This window comes from Marmota monax, unplaced genomic scaffold (genome assembly GCF_021218885.2).
Source record: "Marmota monax isolate L192 unplaced genomic scaffold, Marmota_monax_Labrador192_F-V1.1 WCK01_AAM20220418_F8-fsc00010, whole genome shotgun sequence".
Classification (NCBI taxonomy): domain Eukaryota; kingdom Metazoa; phylum Chordata; class Mammalia; order Rodentia; family Sciuridae; genus Marmota; species Marmota monax.
The window spans coordinates 18,965,955-18,988,572 of NW_026692321.1; positions in this window are offsets into that span (position 1 = coordinate 18,965,955).

Sequence of the window (22,618 nt, forward strand, 5' to 3'; positions counted from 1 at the left end):
TTTTTAAATACATGGAATTTTTTCTAATACATGGAATACTTTACAATCCTTATTACACATAGAGCACAAAGTTTTGTATCTCTGTATAAAAAGTATGCCAATTTATGCCATTATACATGTACTTTTTTGCATTACAATTCTTAATACACATGCATACCACAATTTTTCATATCTCTGTTTGTATATAAAGTATGTTGACACCCAATTCAAGTCTTCATACATGTACTTTGTATAATGATGGCCATCACATTCCACCATCCTTGCTAATCCCCTTCTCCCTCCTTTTCCCTCCCACCCCTCTTCCCTATCTAGAATTAATCTAATCCTCCCATGTTCTCCCTCCCTACCCCACTATGAGTCACCTTCCTTATATCAGAGAAAACATTCGGCATTTGTTTTTTTGGGATTGGCTGACTGAATTTTAGAATCTTAATAGTTGGATTTTCAAGTCTTTATTAAAAGCAAAGAACAGTCTCTACTAAAAGCAGAGAAGCTGAGTTCCAGAGATAGGAAATGACTCCCCTAAAGCTAGAGAGCAGCTCCACTGGATTCCAAACTCCTGGAACACAGAGCCTCTGCATGCTGTATCTGCCTTCTCAGTTCCTAACCCAAGATTCAGCTTGGAATAAATACCCATTGAATGAAGATATGAATGAATGAGCAATAAATGAGTTGTAGCTGGAACACACATTTGCTATTGACATTAGAGGTTTCTGGGTTTCCATATGTCTGGGCATCTGTTGGCCTCTGGAAGCCCTGCTTAGTCTCAAAACTGAATTAGTCAGACTTGTTTCAAAATCAGAATATTTGAAAATCAAAGTATCCAAGAGGGTACTGGAGAGATAGGAGTTGACAGTTCTTACTTCTTGCCCCTGTGGGCAAAGCAAGTCATCCATTATAGAAAGCTATATACAGAGGGTCCCAGATCATAGCATGGAAAAAAGAAATGCTATTGAGTGTCATTCATGAAAAATACCGACAGAGAAAGCGGACTGGACACTCAAAGAGAGCCCATGGCTATTGTTCCTTCCCTGACCAGCTCTTCCCACCCCTTGCCTACATGAAATTTCCTCTAACCCACCCACCTCCTCCATCACCACCACGACCCCAAGCTGCAACCCCATGGAGTTTTACACATCTACCCATACCTGTGGATAGTAGGTTGGAGATGTCTTCCATCTCCATTGGATTGGAAAGCAATCCTACCCCATTTCACTCATGACTTCCCTCCCAGAATCCACTTTGCCACCATTGCTGTTTGTCTGGGTGATGAACCGGCTTATGGGGAATCCACGATAGATACTTGGTGGCACCTCTGAGAATGCGACCCTCAGGCTCCCAACTTGGCCCACAGGTAGGGATTATTCTACTGAGCCCATCAAGTAAGATGAACTAATGTTAAGAAGGGAACTGGGGATGTGGCTCAAGCGGTAGCGCGCTCGCCTGGCATGTGTGCGGCCCAGGTTTTGATGCTCAGCACCACATACAAACAAAGATGTTGTGTCAGCCAAAAACTAAAAAATAAATATTAAAATTCTCTCTCTCTCTCTCCCTCTCTCACTATCTCTTTATAAAAAAAAAAAAGAAGAAGGGCACTTAGAAATAAATAAAAATAAATGACATCCAATGCAGTTCCACTCAGCAGAGAACCAAGAGAATTTCCTAGCAGAGTATCTAATTGAATTATAGAGAACTCACAAGGAGGTTCCCATTGTGCTTTAAACAGTCCCCCTACCCAACCTCTGCCAAAGGTGTCAGTATGAACACCCTCTCTGGTCCACTCCCATGCAGAGAGGGATTGGAATAGAGGGTGGAGGGCAACATGCTGCTTATGCCGGGATAGACAGTGGCCCACCCTTAGAGCTTCCCCACCACTGCCTCCACTCCTGCAGGACTCTGATTTAGGGGACCCCTGTAAAATATCCCCTTGGTCCTTGTTATGGGCTGGACTGTGTCCCCTAAAAATTCATATGTTGAGAGGCTGGGGATGTAGTTCAGTAATAGAGCACTTGCCTGGCACGTCAAGGCCCCAGCTTTAATTCACAAAATAAACAAATACATAAATAAGGTCTTATTTTGAAGTCCTTACCCCCACCACCTCAGCATGTGGCTGTATTTGGAGACAGGTTCTTTACAGTGGTTAAAAGGATGGGCTCTAATCCAAAAGGACTGGTGTCTTTATAAGGAGAAGAGATTAGGGCACAGACACACACAGAGGGATGACCAAAGGAAGCCACAGGAGAAGACAGCCATCCGAAAGCCGTAGAAGAAGTCAACCCTGCCTGCATCTACACCTGGGACCTCAGCCTCCAGAACTGAGGAAATAAATTCTGCTGTTTAAGATGCCCAGTCTGAGGCACTCTGTTATGGCAGCCCCAGCAGACATACACACCTCTCATCTGCCACCTGAATCTCTGCACTTTAGAGGCACCCACAGAAGACGGCCCATCTCAAAGAACATGATCATGAATGGAGGAAGCAGATAATCACTTATACATGGGGCCGCAACTAGGATCCAATGGGTTCCTGAGCCCTGTGAGTTTGGGAGGGAGTGGGGTTGGCAGCTTTCCTGCTGGAATTCTCAGAGGGCGAGTCCTGAGTCCAATATAACTGATGGTGGGAGGAGAGATTCAAAACCCCAATGCTCACCCCCAATTCCAGGCGAGACAGAATAGGACCTGATTTCCATCTTGAGAAAGAGTTTTTTTTTTTAATTGAAGACACTTTTATTTATTTATTCATGGTGCTGGGGATTGAACTCAGGACCTTATGCATTCGAGGCAAGCACTCTACCAACTGAGCTGTATCCCCAGCCCAAGAAGCATGTTTTTGATAGCCCTATTTATGCTCCCTGCTTCCTGTAAAACTTGCAAAGGGCTTCCTGCAGCCTCTGGCTGGGATCACTACAGAACACCTCCATGAGCTCAGAGCTTAGTAGCAGACAACCATGCTGTGCACTGGCCCAGCCCCAAGAGCAGAAGATAATGTATGCAGAAGTCCCGAGTGGTGCTCAATAGTTGCCAGTATGCTTGTGCCAGCCACCTGTCAGACCATGGAAGATTTACTTCCTCAGGGAGTGAGAGTGAGAACTCTTACGGTGCACCATCTCTTATGCTCAAACAGAGCCCTAACAAAGCCTCATTCAGATGTAGCTCTTGCCTCTTCGTGATTTCTATCTCGAATGGAGCAAAAGAACCCAAGGTTACGCTGATAATGCTAAAAGCTGGAAACAGCAACGGGGGGGGGGGGGACCCATGAGGAAAATAAACCACATTAGACCTTCACACTGGCAGCAGATGCTTAAATTAGAAAAGAATCATAAGAACGAGACATTGAACACATTGTACTAGAACCTTCTGTGTTTTGAGGACTTTCAGGTGGTCCCATACCTTATGACAACTATGTGAGAGGGTATTAGGACCCCCATCTTTCATAAGAGGTGATAAAATATCAGCATGAAAGGATCTAGGCCTGGTGAGGGGCAGACCAGGGAGAGCTCAGACTGGTTCCCAGTAGTACCATCCTCTGGGATAGTACTCTTCCTCTTGCCTCAGCCACCTGGTCTAGAAGATGTGGAGAAGAGACACCCCTTCCCTGGAGCTGTGAGCATTGGCCTTAGTGAGGTTGATAAAGTGCCTAGCACCCAATAAATGGCAGCCATTGTTTTTATTACTGCTCTATATTAATGCCACACAGGAAGGTTGAGTGTCCATGGAGCAGAGCCTGGACATGATCACAGCCAGCAGACTCAAGTCACAGCAATAACTATCAGAAACAGATACCCTGGTTCCAAGCAAAGAATGCGGCAACATAGGGTGTCAGTTCTCAAATCACCTTCACAGGGAGCCTGGGTCCTATTTAAGGGGAAAGTGTGAGGATTCCGGGTCAGAAGGAGGAACAAGAGGCCAGTCAGGGCCAGGACCCAGTGGGGATCAGGGTTAAGTCAGGGCTAAGAAATCCCAAAAGATTGTCTCTAGCTATTGAATAAAATTTGTCACCCTCAGTTTCAAAGCAGGAGGATTAATGTGCCATGACACCTTGAATTTATTTGGTTTCTTTCTGCCAAGCAGATCAAAGCACTTCAAAATAAGTTTCTCTAAACTTTTCTGAAAAAGAAGCCAGTGAGGGAAAAAACCCATTTTACTTATGAATTACCTTTGATATCAGCCACAAATGCTGACATTTTATAATTCTTTCTGTTTTCCAGAAGGCTCTAATTTATGTCCTCAGCTGCACACTGGGAAGCCAGCAGGAGGGATGAACCTCTTAGCTACTGCCCCTTCCTGTCCCACAAGCTGCCCCTGGACTTACTATGACTCTTTACCTTTCCTATCCTTACTTTCCAGCCATGGTTCCCATTCTCCTTAGTAATAAGAACCATGCACTGAGGGTCTATCCGCAAGTGCTAGGGCTTCCCCCCACCCCCCACCCTCGCCAACAGCTTTGTGAAATGGGTTGTATTATCCCAGTTCAGATGAGGCAGCTGTAAGTGCCTAGGCCCAAGCTTGCAGCAGTGCATTTTCTGCTGTGTCACAACCCCTTCTTGTGCTGCAGTAGACACCTGGCACCAACTAGGCCTCACCCTTCCCATTCCCCAGCTGCTGTATTTCTCCTGCCCCACACCAGGCATTTCCCCAGCCCCTTCCTGTGTCCCTCAGCACCTCATTTTATAACCTCCCAGGCTTCAGCAGATGATCCCCAAATCCATCCCTCTGGCTCCAGTACCCTCCCAGATTTGGTTCTCTGTTTCCAGTTTGCCGTCACAGCCAGCCCCATGCCTCCTCAACTCCCTGGAGTATCCTGATGTAATATTTCTAAACTAAGACCCTCTGTTTTCTCCTCAGACCAGTTTCCATCTTGTAGCTTTCCCTAGAAGCTTCTTCCTCCATCTGCCCAGGATGCTGGAATCCTCAGTCATCTCAGGCTTTTCTATAAGCCTGGCCTGTCCACGTCCAGGACAGGCACCAAAGCATGATTCTTCCCATTTCTCTCCAAACCATTGCTTCTTCCTCTCCCCTTTCCCCTCACAGCTGATCTACTGTCCTCTTCTCACTGGTCCTGCCTGTCCCTGGAAGAGCCCCACCCTAAGCCTCCAAGTCTCTTACATGCACTCTGGCATTGACTTTCCTTGAAAGGGGCCAAAGGACCCACTCCTCAGTCCTGGCTTCCCAATGTGACCCTCCTCCCCAACCTGGACGACACAGCCAGCCATATCCCACCAAAACCCTCTACAGGTCACAAGAAAAGCCATCTTTCTTGGGTGGCTTCACTGAATTTGTTTCTCCTGACCCCAGTGGCCTCACCATGCATGGCTGGCCAGGACTCCTTCGTCTGCCAGAATCTACTGGAAGGGAAGAGCTGAACTCACGGATTCACTGCTCCAGAAGCACTTACTGGGCTCCTTCAGCATAGCAGAGGGGCAAAGACTGCAAGAAGGTTATGTGTGGGCTCCTGTAGGAGCTATAAAAAGGGCATCTCACCCCACTTTAGGAGTCATGAGGTCCAGGTGGAACCCTGATGGAGGGTAGGAACTGGGCAGGCAAAGCAGGAGGCAGCAAGCCTTCCAGGCAGCCAAGACTCAGAGATTAAGCAACTGGACTGAATAAAGCAATGGAGTGGAGAAGCTTTTCATTGTAGTTTGTGTATGTGTTCAGAAGTGAATGCCGGGACTGAAACACACATCCACACAGAGATTTGAACTAGGGGTCAGGAAGAAATAAAGAATCTACTGAAGGAAACAGAGGTGTTATAAATAAAAACAAAATTGAGGTAGTGTTTCAGAAGTCCTTAGAGAAGAGAACATCTATGTTATTAAAGGAAGCAAGGACATGAATGAGTCTTCTATTCTCTACCCTTTTCCTTTTGGTCTGGTAGATACCTTATTTATTTATGAAGCCCTTCTCTGGTTAAAATTTGTGAACTAAAAGAAAAAATTGGCTCAGTCATACTAAAGTGTAAATGATTTACTATGTTTTTTGTTTGTTTGGTTTTTTTTTTTTTGGTACCAGGGATTGAACCCCAGGGTGCCACCACCAAGCCGCATCCCCAGCTGTTTATCAGAGAAGAGTCTCACTGAGTTGTTTAGAGCCTTTGCTATTGCTGAGGCTGGCTTTGAACTTGCAATCCTCCTGCGTCAGCCTCCTGAGCCACTGGGATTATAGGCATGTGCCACCACACCCAGCTATTATGCCTTTTTAAATGCTATTTTGACCTAGCCCACATACACCACCCCCATTCACACACCTCTGGCCTTGGCCTTGGTCACCTCTTTATTGCAGGAAGGACAGAGATGTCTCCTCAGAGGTCATCTGCCAGGGGAAAACATATGACACAGTGAAATGCCAAGGGAAAATGGAGAATTAATTGCTTGAGAGGTAACTTCTTCCCAGGTGTCAGCCAGGACCAGCAGGTTTAGCCAATCCTTCAATCTGGGTGCAATATGGGGGGCCTTTCCCTTTATACACAGGCAGAGGCCGTTCCTTACCCATGGGGCTACCAGTTCATAGTTCTAAGCCCAGGTAGGGACATGTGCTAGGCAGGCTGGGGTCCAGTGCCTACATGCCAGTTTTGAGGGCATCTGAGTTTGAGATGTTCCACTCCTATGGAGAAAGGCTGGTTCCCCTGCCATCATACATGATGCAGAGAAGCCCAAAAGATGAACAAGTGTACACTAGATTAGGAAATAGAATAAATTATGAGAGTGAATGTAAATGGAATATTCCTGAAAGGGATGGGACCTAAATCTGCAAACTAGATTTTTCTAATGGAGCTTGATTTTTATTCCAAGTGCCTATTCAGCTGGAGCGAAGGAGTTATAGCAAACTATCCTCAGGGTTGTGGTTCTCCATCTGCAGCTATATCTAAATTCATAATACAGCAGCAAATTCCCTTTGCTCTACGTTGGCTCATTTTATTTGGACAGTCTGTTGTCCAAGCCATTGCGACTAAGTTTGGGGCAGTGGGAAGATACAGGACCCAGAGAAGTCTGGTATCCGCACAGGTTGCCTGTGAGCTGCCTACACCCTCCCTGTTCCCACTCTTGCTCTCCTCTGTTCATATCTGAAATCCTTTACCTGGCCCCCCACGTGAAGACTCCTCCAGACACATGAGTTCTCTTGAATTCGTGATTAATCCTCAGTGCTTTTTGCCACCACCCCCCGCCACCTCCCAGGACTTGGAGGGCACAAAGTAACTAAGACAGTGACCTGGGGAAACAACAAGAAAAAATGGATTAGACATTCCAAAATAATATCCTTCCACACTCTGTTTCTATTAATGATTTTTTTTCAAACAGGTAAAATCATGACTCATACTATGTAATTATTATGTGTTAAAAGATTTTATTTGACTCATTAATTGCTGAGTCACGAATAATTTATAGAGGAATAAGTTATAAAAATTGTTTCCCAGGAAAATCCAAGAAAAGCATATACATAAATAAAAAAGGATGCCTAATGAACTTACTAATAGATGCCCTCTTTGGATAAAATAAATTGCATATATAATGAAAAATACATTTGTATGACTATAAACAGGAATCATTTGCAATCAGAGTTAACAAAAAGTATAGACCCTATAGAATCAGATAACTCAGAAAAATCCGTGCCTGGCTTTCCATGAAGAAAATACTAGATTAGTTTCTTAGGGGTGATTACAAAACACAAACTGGGTGTTTTAACACAAGAGAAATGACTGGTTAATTTGTTATTTTATAAATAATTCAGAATGGAGGAGAGAAAAATTCTCTATTGAAATATAGAACATGACTATTTCACAGGAGTTTTGATTGGTGTTTTCCTTGAGGATACAAGTATATTACAGACAAATAGGATATTTAAATTTTTCCAGAAACTTTCCATAGAGAATACGAATTTCTGCCAGGTATGGTGGCACATGCCTAGTAATCCCAGCAACTGGGGAGGCTGAGTGGGAGGATCGCAAGTTCAAGATCAGCCCCTGTTTCAAAATTAAAAGAGCTGGGGATGTAGCTCAATGGTAAAGCAACCCAGGGTTCAAGCCCTAATATATAAAAAAAAAAAATCAGAAATATTTATATATTTTCCATACAACTTAAAATAGCAAGATGTCAAGAAAAGACAATTTAATTATTTCTAATGCTTTCTTTTTATAAACTGAAAGACAATTTTTTTTTTCAGAATGTCTTCTGGGAAATCTTGAAGATAGTTTTAGGTATAGAAGACATCCTGAAATTTTTCCCTTATTTATTTCTAAATTTAGAATCTGACTTGGAAAGAAAAAAAATCCAGATTTGTTACAGGAGATGTGGGCACATGATTAAGGTACAATCATGGGCAACTGTGAAACCATGCTTGCTTACCTGTTTGATCAAAGTGACAATAAAACATGAAAAACAAATACAGAAGGTAACATAATTGTAAAGAACAACTGTGAAAAATTTTAGTTCTTTAATAAATGAGGACTTTGTCTTTTCTCTTATTTTAAGTAATCAAGGATACAATAAAATCAGCATGAAGCTCACAAAATTATACTGGTGAGACACAAAATCACTCATATTTAGGCAGATTTTACAGAGATAAAGAATTACCTTTTTATTATATGTGAAAGCATACAATAATGATCAGTAAATCAAGTAAGCAAAACCAGAATAAATTTTGTCAAAATTTTAACATATCTCCTATGTTCATTTGACATCTTTCAAACATAGCTGTTATAAACTAAGGCAAATAAAAGTCCTTTCTGAATTTTATCCTTCATAATGATCTTTCTTATTCTAGAACAAATGGACACTTTAAGACACCAGTTCTACAACTGTGATCAGGGGGAACCCCAGGAAGTCCTCCAGACCCTTTCAGGGAACTCATGAGATCAAAACTATTTTCATAATCATACTAAAACATTTTTTCTTCTCTCTCATTTTCTCTTGAGTGTTGAGCAAAGCTACATGGCACGTGACAAACTGGAGATTGAATGCAAAAGAAGATTTGAGAATCCAGCTGTCCTCTATTCAGCTGAACGTGATTTGCAAATACAAATTCTTCTCACCGGGCAAGGTGGCACATGCCTGTGATCCCAGCAGATCAGGAGGCTGAAGTAGGAGGATCGTAAGTTCAAAGCCAGCCTCAGCAATTTAGTGATGTCCTAAGCAACTTAGTGAGGCCCTGTCTCAAAATAAAAAATAAAAGGGGCTAGGGATGTGACTTAATGGTTAATCACCCTGGGTTCAATCCCTGGTACCAAAAACAAACCAACAAAAACAACAGAATGTTACCTCCATTTTTGGTTGAAAATGTATTTATTTTTCATACAATATGTTAGCATGTAGTGATTTCAGCGTTTCTCATTTCAAACAAATAGATATTTTTAAAAATTCCATTTTAATGGAAATGTGTGGGAATTATTAATATATGTAACCCATATAAACAAGTGCCCTTTGGGGTCCTCAATAATGTTTTATATGTAAAGTGCTCTAAGACCAAAATGCTTGAGACCTGCTGCTTTAGGAAACTACTCTTTTTCCTTGAAAAATCAAAAAGCACACAGCATTAACAATGCTTATTAATTATAACTGTTATATAAAGTAACTAACTTCTATTTTACACGCACACAAATTAATAAACAAGTGTTGAATAATTGAGAAATGTCTGTTACCTATACATACTTTTTTCAGAACACACATAACAACTTCATGTAGCCTTTTATATCTTTTTTAAGGAGCAAAAATGAACACCTTCATTAATATGTCCCAAAGATATAATTTCCCTCTGACATACTAAACATATAAAAACCTCTATTTAACACATAAAAAATAGCAAATGCAGCATTTAAATGTAAAATTACCTTAGTGATTTGTTTCAGTATTTTATCTCATTTGAAGATTTTCTAAGTATCCAATGATTATCAAGTAATTCAATTTAGTTTTAGCCTGAAGTTTTAAGTCACCTAAATATCTTGATAATAATCTTCAAGAAGATATATGATAAAATATAGTTACTGTGAACGTTAAAGCTTATCAGGCATGTAGATAACAGACACAGAAAGTTCTCAGAGTAGCTGCTCAGTAGCTTTGCCACAGGTGGGTAGCAAACTCAGGGGGTGGGAGTGCAGCGGTGCAACTTGCCCAACGAGCACCAAACCCTAGGTTCCATCCCCAGCATTGGGGTGGGGGGATTAATCTAGCCTGAAACCTAATTCTAACCTCGAAGAGATGTTCTTCCCAGTGGGCATGATAGTCTTAATTGGTTTGAGCTCAAAATAGACCAAAAAAAAAAAAATTAAAAAACCCTCTCATCTGTCACCCAGAAGGGAATAATTCTGTACAGAGATTCCCAAATTCTCAGACCATAAATTCCAGTTGTTGCTGCCACCAGGAGAAAAACACTGACTCTGGGCACCCCAGTTTAAGCAAAATATAAAACTGTAAGGTGTGGGGGGGCACAGAGAGGAATAGAGAGCAGAATAAAGTTCAATTACAACTTGGGGGGTCACTCTGAAAGCCAAGGGAAAGACCTGACTGGGCATAAGCAGCCCTCAGGTAAGCTCAGCTGGGTGAATTCATTGGGTGCCTTGATGGGACCTTCACAACCATTAACGAATAATGATCAAATTATGACTTTGTATGTGCACGCGTGTGTGTGGTGTGTTGTGTGTGTGTGTGTGTGTGTGTGTGTTGCTAAGGATGCACTTAGGGCTTTGCACATACCAGACAAGCGTTCTACCCCTGAGCTACACCCCCTGTCCAGTACATTATGACTTTATAAATGACAAAATTATGACTCTTGTGATTAGTTCATGCTAATATGAGATAAACATATATTAAATATTTATTTAACTTAATAATTAATGAAGGAACCCATTAACTTGTCAAAACTTATTCCAAGAGGAATACAAAAGACAGACAAATATAGAGACAACTGGACAAGCTAAAAAAAAAAAAAAACTTGCTAATAAGGCAAGACTGGCTTCTTTCACTGGACAGAAATCCATTTCATCTTTACCAGTCAAAACCCATTTGCCTTCCTATAAATAGGAACCATTTGCATCACCATCAGTCATCACAAGTTAATTTCTATTTTTTAAAATATTTTTTTAGATGTTGATGGACCTTTATTGGATTCATTTATTTATATGTGGTGCTGAGAATCGAACCCAAGGCCTCACACATGCTAGGCAAGTGCTCTTACCACTGAGCCACAACTCCACGTCCACAAGTTAATTTATCTCCAGAGTTGCAAAGTCTTCAATGACAATGAAAGATACAGGTTCCTTATAGAATCAGACAACCTAGATAAGGTCCTCTGAAAATCCCAGTAGAAATAGAAATACAAGACAAGCCACAAGTAAAACTAAATTTTTTCTCTTGCCATATTTTAAAAGTTTAATGACAGATGACTTGATTTTAATGATATATTTTATTTAACCCAATATAACCAAAATAACATCATTTCAATTTGGAATCAGTACAAAAATACTGGTTTGTTTAATTTGTGGGACTTTCATTTTTGTACTGTCTTTAAAATCCAGTGTGTATCTTGGACTTCATACTAGTCACCTCCAAGTGGTCAAGTGTGGTTAGTGTTCAGCATCTCAACAAAAGGATACTTGATCATTATTTTAAAAGTCCTTCACAAAATTTTCTGTCGAAAAATAATGATACGAATTAACACAGAAAAAGGCTAGGCTAAAAAATGACATTTTAAATATAATCTCATCTTTTGTAGAAAAAAAAAACACTTAAAAAAACTTGGAGAGATATATGCCAAAATATTTACTGTGATTTTCTCTGGTGATGGAATCGTGGGTGGATTTTTTAAACTCTTTTTTTTCTTACTTATTCTCTCCAATTTTCCACAGCAAATACATCCTGCTTCTACCATTAAAAAAATCAATAAAATGCAATTTTTAAAAGACATTTAAAAACTCTAACCTAGATTTTATTTACTGTGAGCAAATTTTGATGCAATATCAAGCCAAGTGCTCCCAGCCCATTGATATATCTGGAACAATCCTTATTCTTTTTTTTTTTTTTTTTTTGGAGGCGGGTACTGGGAATTGAACTCAGGGGCACTAAACCACTGAGCCACATCCCCATTCCCATTTTGTATTTTATTTAGAGACAGGGTTTCACTGAGTTGCTTGGAGCCTTTTGCTGAGGCTGAGCCCCACTGCAACTGGCCTTGGGGTTATTCTTAAACCCAGGACTTGCCAGGCACAGTGGCACATACCTGTTATCCCAGCAGCTCAGGAGGCTGAGGCAGGAGGATCATGAGTTCAAAACCAACCTCAGCAACTTAGTGAGAATCTAAGCAACTTAGTGAGATCCTGTCTCAAAAAAAAAAAATCATAATAAAATAAAAAGGGCTGGGATGTTGCTCAGTGGTTAAGTGGCCCTGGGTTCAGTCCCTGGTACCAAAAAACAAAACAAAATAAACAAAGAACCCCAGGACCTTATGAGAATAATAAAGGCTCTGAGAAGAATGATTAAACTCTTCCTAAGATGGAAATCCAATGTTTTCAGCAGATTGCCCCAAGATCTCCAGGAATTTTTAGTAAATGTTATTTCCTTTCTTCTCTTTCTATACCTTCAGCCTTGACGAGGTACAGATCAAATGGCCTTTGAAGGTCAATGCTCTGTTGAACATACCTTCTTGGCTTCCTTCTCTCTCTTTTTCAGTACTGAAATCAGAGTCTCTTGCATGCTAGGCAAGCAGTCTACTGCTGAGCGATATCCCTAGCCCCTCCCCCATGTTTAAAAATTATCTTTGAGAAAGGGTCTTTATAAATTGCCCAGGTTGGCCTTGAACTTGCAGTCCTCCTGCCTCAGGCTCCGAGTAGCTGGGTTTACAGGTCTTAGTGGCTTCTCTTGACCACTGTCCTTCATGAACAGTCTATGTGCCTTTCTGGTCTGGAATCTGATCTTGGCTCTCACCTGGACCTCTCCAAGTGATAACCACTGAGTGTGGGATTTATTTTATACCCCAGTACCCTGTCCTTCAAGCTAAGGTAATAAAGGACGTACCCAAGATCCCCCATGGGTCCTGGCAGTTCCTTCCTTATAGAGAATCTGCCTCAAGATGGATGTTAGGGTTCACTGTGCCTTTAAGTACATCAAGCACATTTTGAACCATTGTCTGGGGAGTCCCAGGATCGATTTTTACATCTCTCTCCCTATCCAGCTGCTGAGAGCCCTTCTCCCATCATGGGAAAAAAAGGCCCCAGCTCTCCTTGGCCCTGGGGCAATGCTTGGGAACTTGGAGCAGGATCGTCTGGGTTCAAGCTCTGTCTCTACTATTTCCTGATCTCAGGCACGTAACTCAGCCTCTCTTTCAGTGTCCTCACTGTCCACATTGTTTCTATGGGAAAGTGGAAACCTGGAGGCCAGAACAAAGGCAGATGCAGCAGCATGGGTTGCTGTGAGAGAGAGTCAGTGCTGAGGACAGGTGCTTGCTCACCTTTTCCTGCCATCAGCAAATGGAGCCCAAGTAATTGCTGGGCAAAGCAAGGCCAGTGGCTTCTTTCAGGCCAAGCCAGGGTTGGCATCACACTCAGCCTGTGCCTGGAGGGCAGCTTCTGAGTAAAGGAAGAGCTGTTCTTCTATCCCAGGATGCCAGAGGTGACAAGGTTGATCATGCTGGGTAAACTGACCCTGGACTTTATACTTTTCACAGCAGGGCTTGGGGTTGCCCAAAGTTCTCACATTGGCATCTTAATCCTCAAATTTAGAGATGGAGCCTTTGAGAGCTAGTTGGGATTAGATGAGGTCTTGAGGGTGGGGCCCCATGATGACATTAGTGGCTTTATAAGAAGGGAGACCGGAGCTAGCTCTGTCTTGGTATGTGATGCTTCTGTCATGATATGATGCAGCATGACAACCCTGACCAGATAGATGTCAGCACCATGTTCTTGCACTTCTCAGCCTCCAGAACCATGACATAAATAAACTTTCCTTCTTTATAAAGTACCTTGTTCCAAGCATTTTGTTATAGCAACAGAGAATAGACTAAAACAGGGTGTGTGTCATGATCAGGAAACAGCCAGAATCCGTATCCAGAACAGCCCCTAGATGGCCCTTGTGAGTGGTCACTCCCAAATACCTCAAATATACTAACATGAGAACTGAGCTTCAGTGTTGACTCATGGTGCCTCTCAGTCCTGACACGGGGACCCTTTCTCACATGGTCAGTCTGACACAATGCTTATGTTTATGGCATGCCCGTAATCCCAGTGACTCCGGAGCTGAGGCAGGAGGATTACAAGTTTGAGGTCAGCCTTAACAACTCATTGAGGCCTTGTCTCAAAATAAAAAATAAAAAGGGCTGGAGATGAAGCTGAGTGGTAAAGCACCCCTAGGTTCAATCTCCAGTAATATATATATATATTAATTATATTAATATTATATAAATATTATATTATATTTAGAAAGCATACTAAAAGGGACCAAGATTGCATAATTCAGTAGAGTGCTTGCCTAGTGTGTATGATGCCCTGGATTTGATCCCTAGCATCACTTACACACACACACACACACACACACACAGAAGTTGCACCAAGAAAGATATTTGCCACCAGAATTATTCAAAAAATGTTTGTTCAAAATTATGGTTAAATTTCCCTCAATTTAACAACAATATTTAAATTTTTTAGACATAATCAATATAACCAGGTAAGAATGAAAAAAGAATTTCTAAACAATCAAGAGCAAAGTCCAAACTGTTTATATTATGAAAAAATGAGTTATGGGGCGGGGAGAGGGGCTAGGAAAGATGGTGGAATGAGATGGACATCATTACCCTAGGTACATGTATGATTGCACGAATGGTGTGATGCTACTTCATGAACAGAAGTGAAAAATTTTGCTCCATTTGTATACAATGAATCAAAGAGCTTTCTACTGTCATGTACAACTGACTAGAACTAATAAGCAATATCTTTTGTAATATTTTCTCTAAAGAAAAAGATATACAAAATTGCTGCAGCCATTTTGTAACCAGAAGGCAATGAGCATAAGGATAAATGGAACAAGCCAAAGCTGATGGAGTGAAAAACCAGAAAAAGTCTTTGGCATCCTTGAGCAATGAGAGAGACACCAGCTACTGCCTGGTCCCAGACTTTTCATTATGGAAGAAAAATATACCCATGTGTTTAAGCCACACACATGCACGCATGTGTGCGCACGCACTCTCTCTCTCTCTCTCTCTCTCTCTCTCTCGTCATGTGAAGACGTAATGAAAGACAGTGTCACTAAAATTGGCAGTTGACATGTTCATAAAATGAAATTTAAAAATAAAAATATAAATAGAATTTGCATATAACAAAGTTTTTTTTAATTGATAGGAAATGTATCCTAAAAATGTAATAGTTATTCAAAATACACCATGAGAAGCTGGTGGTAAAACCCATGAAAGTGTGTCCCCACCGCCAACACTGGGTCCCCAGGAGTTTTAAATACCCAAGTCAGTCCAAGCTCAGCCTGCAGCTGGGAGGCAAATCCCAAGTAAGTGTTCTTACCACTTTACTGGTTCCAGTGGTTTCTGCTTCTGGTAAGCTAACCTCAGGCATGATTTTCTGTATTCACCTGCCTGTCCAGATTTTGAGGTGATGATGTGCCCTGTGACCTCCATTCTCTGATGAACCTTTTTTTTTCTTTTTTTTTTTTAAAGATAGAGTGAGAGAGGGAGGGAGAGAGAGAGAGAGAGAGAGAATTTTTTAATATTTATTTTTCAGTTTTCGGCGGACACAACATCTTTGTATGTGGTGCTGAGGATCGAACCCGGGCCGCACGCATGCCAGGTGAGCGCGCTACCGCTTGAGCCACATCCCCAGCCCCTTTTTTTTTTTTCTTATGAGTTCAGCTTTTTTTCTTATGAGTCTGGGAGTGATGACTTCCAGGCTTTTTACCTATTTGAGCTGAAACTAAAGGCATTATTTTTTAATGGGAAAAAAGTAAAATATTAAATACAGTAGGAGCATAGAGGAGGGATGGTTTGTTCATTATCCACACCTTTTGCAATCACCACAGAAAACGTGACTTTTAGATTGGGTGGAAATGGGATGTAGAAAACTCAACAAGAGAATGGCACCAAGGAGCCAGAGCATATGGGTGTCTTCTTGGGGTCCAACTTGTTACCTGGGGGCAGGATTAATGGACAAGGTCAAGGAAGATGAACTCCAGGAATCACAGATGTTGGGGACGCTAATCTGATCTCTGGTTCCATCCCGCTAAGAGTGGCAACAGCAGATGAAGATCCCTTTCCTTAACATCATCACAGATATGACTGTGAACTTGACTGAGATGTGACTTGACTGAGCTCTTACTGCCTTCTAGGCTCTGTGCTAAGTGCCCAGATGCATTGTGGCTTCTATTCAACTGTTGAAGATTTGTGCGTGTGTTCATTTTTCAGTTTCTGTAAAAGGAAGCCTGCTGCAGTCATTATCCACACCTCCTTATCTGGTCTCTTCTTGAGTTTTCACTTGAACCAGCTGTTCTGGTATTTGACCTCCTCCCAGAAACTTGCAAGACTAACTATAAAGCCATTGTTATGAAGACAGTGTGCCATTGGTGAAAGAGTAGACAAATAGATGAACGGAACAGAAAAGAAAGCCCAGAAATATACCCATATAAATTGAGGCGATGATCCTTAACGAGGAGCACGGGCAATTCATGGAGACTAGATGGTTTGCTGCCTGAGCAAGTGGATATAAGCATGGAAACCGAAGCCACAAAGAATGGAGACATAGACATTAACTCAAAATGGACCACAGATGCAATGTAACCTGCAAAGCTATGCAACCAGAAGGTTATGCAGAAGAAAATCTGGGTAACTCTGTATTTGACAGTGAGTTTTCAGATACAACACTAAACTCATGACCATGGAAGGAAAATTGATAAGTTGGACCTTATTAAAATTAAAATCTCCTCCCCTATACTTTAAAGAGACTAAAAAGACAGCCAGGTGTGGTGGCTCACACCTGTAATTCCAGCTACTGGTAGGGAGCGGGGGCAGTGTAGTTCAGTGGTAGAGTGCTTGCCTAGCATGTGTCAGGCCCCTAAAAATGTGGATTTTTTTTAACATGGAAAAAAATTGAAAGAAAAAAGCCTGAAGACCCACCATCCAGACAACTGATATTTACACTTTGCTAGACTTCTGTTCAACTTTTTTATTTTGTGGCCTTTTACCAATAGCATTTTCTTTACACCTATATTTTTGGATTGTATATCATTCTTGATATAACACCTATAACACTGTAGGACCTCAATAAATGTTTGACTGAATTCAATGGAGAAGAATCTTTCCCATATTACATCTATATTTGCTGCAGGAAATAATTACAGAAGGATTAGTAAAACATATGTGTGAGAAGCTCTTCAAGACTTCATGCCAAATATAGATTATAGAGATGGACAGGAGACCTGAGCAAAACAAGACCAAGAACAAAGAAGAAAATATTGACCCTTGAGGGCTACAGGGCTGCTCCATCCAGTCATCACGCTGGTCAGAGGGCTAAATCTTTGTTCATGTTGGCCCAGCATCTAGGCTGGGGGCCTACACAAGAGTATGGGGCCTGTCCCCCTAGGTGGCTCAACATGTGAGTGCGTTTCCTCAGAAGAGTTAGTGACTGTTGGCACTCTATAGTGTGAATGCCACCTGTCCATGCTGGCTGTGGGGAAGGGGGCCCTATTCTGTAACAGGAACCTACCTAAAGAGTTGACCACAAGACTTGTTAGGTGAATAAAGCAACCACACACATGATTAGCTTTCCTCCTCAGAGCTTTTTCTCCTCATGCAGAGTTCTGACTCTCCCTCTAGTTAATGGCCATTTCTTTCCTGCAGACTCAAGAGGAAGGATTCCCATACAAGCAATGAACCTCCTTCTCCATCATTTTTTTTTCATGCTAGGGATTGAACCCAGAGATGCTCTACCACTGAGCTACACCCCCAGACCTTTTTAAATTTTATTTTGGAACAGGGTCTTGCTAAGTTGCCCAGGCTGGCCTTGAACTTACAATCCTCCTGCATCAGCCTCCCTAGTCACTGGGTTGTAGGTGTGCACCACAACACCTGGATCCTCTATCTTAAAACAGTTTGAAGTTTAAATTGGTATTTGCAGGGAAAGTTATACCTGTCTTTGTCTAGAAGGGGTTTCAGTAAATTTCTTGATTCTTTAACTCATTTTGTCTGTACTTCAGCCCAGGAGAAGAAAAAACTTTACAAATGACACCCCTCCCATTTCTATCAATCCAGGTAGTGTGTAATCCTAAGGCTAGCACCTGCTGATCAACTCCCCATACATAAAAAGGGAACAAAACCTGGTGACAATTTAGGCCTCAGATCAAATCACATGACAGTAATAACTGGCATCAACAGAATGCTTTATATTTAATTCAAAACAAGATCAGGCTATTTCCTAAAAGTCACCTTATTTGATCAGGTGTCCTAAGGCATTGTCTGATCCTTAGGTCCTCTGCCTGGGCTCAAGTGAACCCAATTCCCAGCACAAACATCTGTTGACATGGCTCAAAGAAAACCTTAATTTTAGCCAACTGGAGCACAGTGGCCCCTTCCCAAGAGAAAACAGCTCAAGTGAGTTAAAGGAGATGACACACTGGTCCCTTTCTTATTCTGGCTTTAAGGTGGTTGGGGTAACAGCCCCATTGTTTGGCTGATGGTTCTCATTTTCATCCTTCTAATGGGAGAACCTCTGGCTGGGTATGGCCTGGCCCCCTTCAGGAAGTGTGGCCTATTGAATGACAGGCACAATAATCTTAGCTTATGGTGTCCATGCCAGAGAGGGGATAAGAGAGTGAGACAAGTGGAGGCCTCTGCTGGATTCTGAATGCACAGAACAAAATCTCCAAAGCTTGTTTGAAGGACTTCAGCCCAACTTCAATTCCTGGACAGGTGCCCAGACCTTGTTAGGAACTAGCTGAACACCTAGCAAGTCTGGTGTGTCAAGATTCCCAGCAGAGCATGGCAAGGATCTCAAAAGACTATTTCCAATCCAAATACAATAAAGCCAAGTAGACTTCTCTTATTCTTATCAGGACCAGGATCTATATACTGTGTTTCACACTTGGTGGACATTTGGTTCACTAACAGATAATAATGGTTGTAGTTAAAATTGCTGACATCTTTTGAGAATTTACTAGAGAATTCTGACTTATTCAGTTCTCATCACACTCTGCAAAGTGGGTGCTCTCTCCTAACAGTAATTCTTGGTTGCATGTGCTTTACTGTGACAAGAGTTGTAGCTTATTAAAATGAATATATATCAATGAATCTATATTGATGAATCTATATCAAAGATTGACACTGAACATGTACTGTATACACAAGCACCTTATGTACACATCCTTATTCATTCCCTGCAGCCTCTTTGTGGGTAGGTACTGAAATGGCCTCCTTTCACTGAGGAGGACACCAAGGCATAGAGAGGTTGTTTAACCTGACATATTTTCACAGGGGAGTGAATGGTTCAGGCAGGTGTCAAATATAGTCCACCAGCTCCAACAGGCTGGGACTTGTCCCTTCTCTGTTGATCCTCAAAATAACAGAGCCACAGATCATGGACCTAAGTGGGGAAGAAAGCATCCACTGGGGGAAGTTACCCCTTCCAGGTCACTTAGGCACTTGTCTCCACTGACCCCAAAGTACAAGTCTCTGGAAGATGGGAGGATTTAACAGCACAACACCTGGTTCCCTGGGGACCTTACCAGAGGCTTTTTATTTAAAACTGGGAAATCAAATTCAATAAAATCGCCAAGCTCCATGGGGTGCCCACTGCCTTAAAAATTACAATATGAATTCAAAATATCAAAAGGGCAGATACAAAAGGAATAATGATCAAGAGAGGCAGTGTGGTGTAATGGAACCTGAAGTCAAACGGGGGCTTTGATCTTGGCTCTGCCCCTTCAAATTGACTAGGTGAGTTACTAGCCTTTAAGGACCCATTTCCCTCTTCCATAAAGTGGAAGCCATATCTTTCTTACAGGTGCGCTGTGGGTTGAATGAATGCCATACATAAAGGACACAAGAAATGCTCAATAAATATTAACTTTAATTGTTTTACTTATTCATTTATTTTAAAATGGGGTTGCCCCGGCTGACCCTGAACTCTGATGCCCAAGCAATCCTCCTGCTGTGATTACAAGCTAACTTTAATTCTTATTGAAATAAGTTTTGATTAATGCAACTAAAAAGGAAAAACCAGATCAACGAATGGCTGGCTTCATACTATCAGAAATAAAAAATCAGGTAAAGGCAGCAATGGGTGTTTCTTGCTATTTTATTTCTTTGGATTCATTTTATTAAAAACTCAATTTGAGATGAGGGACTTCTTTCCAATGTCCTCAGCTCCTCACATTGGTAGAGTTTAATAAGGCATTGTGTTGTACAGTGTGACTGGTGGGGGCAGAGGAAAGATGATTAAAGATCTGGTTCTTCGCTGATGTAGTGGCCTGCAATCCCAGCAGCTTGGGAGGCTGGGGCAGGAGGAGTTCAAAGCCACTCTCAGTAACAGTGAGGTGCTAAGCAACCTAGTGAGACCCTGTCTCTAAATAAAATCAAAATAGGACTGGAAAGTGGGTCAGTGGTCGAGTACCCCTGAGTTCAATTCCCTGTACCGAAAAAAAAAATCTGGTTCTTAAAGTAACTCTTGTTCTCTGAAGGTGATTGTTTATCAGAGTTGTGTTTCTTGCCCTCATTGTTATTCTTGCTAATACGCAAATGAATTTTACTAAAGGAGAAAAAAGCATAAAACAAAGCATCTTTATCCTCATCCATATAATGTTGGCATTGTGAGACTCTGCAATGTCTAGGTTCCTTTTGGCTTAAAGAATTGTTATATGTGTGTGAAATAAATGCAAATTGAGAACTATGGGTTTCTGTTATGGGGCTCAGGCAGCTGCACCATCTTGCAATTCCTCCCTTATGCTGGTGTCTGGCCATTCTAATTCCAAGAGAAGACAAATTCTTATTTCAAAATCAAACTTTGAAATTTAAAAATAAAAGCAGAAAAAAAACTACTCCTTAAGTCAGAAGGAATGATTTAAATTTCAGGAGAAGCTGGGCACAATGGCACCTGCCTATAATCCCAGCAGCTTCGGAGGCTGAGGCAGGAGGCATGTGAGTTCAAAACCAGCCTCAGCAACAGTGAGGTAGGTGCTAAGCAACTCAGTGAGACCCTGTATCTAAATAAAATACAAAACAGGGCTGGGTATGTGGCTCAGTGTTCAAGTGCCCCTGAGTTCAATCCCTGGTACTTAAATAAATAAATAAAATAAAATAAAATTTGGAGGGAGCTCATTGGCCTTTCAAGGGTAGTGATAAGCCACTGGAATTGATTCTGATGTTTTCTGCTGGAGCTCCCACCTCCCAGTCTCTCCAGGCTCCCTCCCTATTTCCTATGTGGGACTGGGTGACCACAGGTCTGGGGTCTAGAATTCTTTAGATCTCATTTCCCACTGTCTCAGTTTCTGCATCTAATTTTCTCTATCTATCTATCTATCTATATTATATCTCTATCTCTATCTCTCCCTCTCTTTTTGGTACTGGGGGGTGAACCCAGGGCCTCATTCATAATAGACAAGCTCTCTACCATGGGGCTAGACCCTCAGCCGCGTTTCTGTTTGTAGAGCTTCTTTGTGCTTCCTCTGTGTCCTGTTATCCTCTCCGAATGTGTGCTTGTCTGTCTTCTAGTCCATTTTTTGGCTCCTGCTTTGTGGAAGTGACCTGGATATAGAGGTTTGCTGTTGACTCATGATGAGTTCAATGGCTAATGGACTTGACAATGTGTTCCCCATATTGGGTTGGCACCAAGAAGTATGAGGGGGCAAACAGGTGAAAAGAGAAGTCTGAGGAAGAAAACAATATAGTTTCTCAGCATGTTGGAGACCCTTTTCCCAGAGGGCACCCAGGGGATGACTCCGTCCAAACAGCAGAGGAAGGAACATCTGGGGGCTGATGGCTTGCCAATAGCCTCTCCATGAGTCATTCACTATCAGGACAGTCTCTGCACTGGAGATCCAGCCCTCTGGAGGGAGAAAGAGGAAGGAGTGAGCTGAGGCAGAAGAGCTGTGTAATTCTAAGCTCTGCACTCTTTCTGATACTCAGGAGAGAACCTAGACTGTATATGTGTGTGTGTGTGTGTGTGTGTGTATGTATATAATTCAATTTTGAGGATATTTGCAATCTTGGATTTGGGTATGACCTTTATCAATTTCTCAAGCCAACAGATACTCTTTTTTTTAAATTGGTTGTTCAAAACATTACAAAGTTCTTGACATATTTCATACTTTAGATTCAAGTGGGTTATGAACTCCCATTTTTACCCCGTATACAGATTGCAGAATCACATTGGTTACACATCCACATTTTTACATAACGCCATATTAGTAACTGTTGTATTCTGCTACCTTTCCTATCCTCTAAGCCAGCCCTTTCTTTGGTCAGGGCAGGTAGGACCAAGAAAATAGAGTCCCAATTCAAGGTCCACTAAACACTGCAGAAAACATTTCCTGCCACTAGAGGACTCCCTCTGCCTTAGGCAAAAAGCGCGTGGTGGCACGCGAGCGGTAGCGGGCGGACCAGCTGCAGGGAGGCGGCTGGTAACTCCACTCCACCTGGCAGAGTAGCTCACTTGG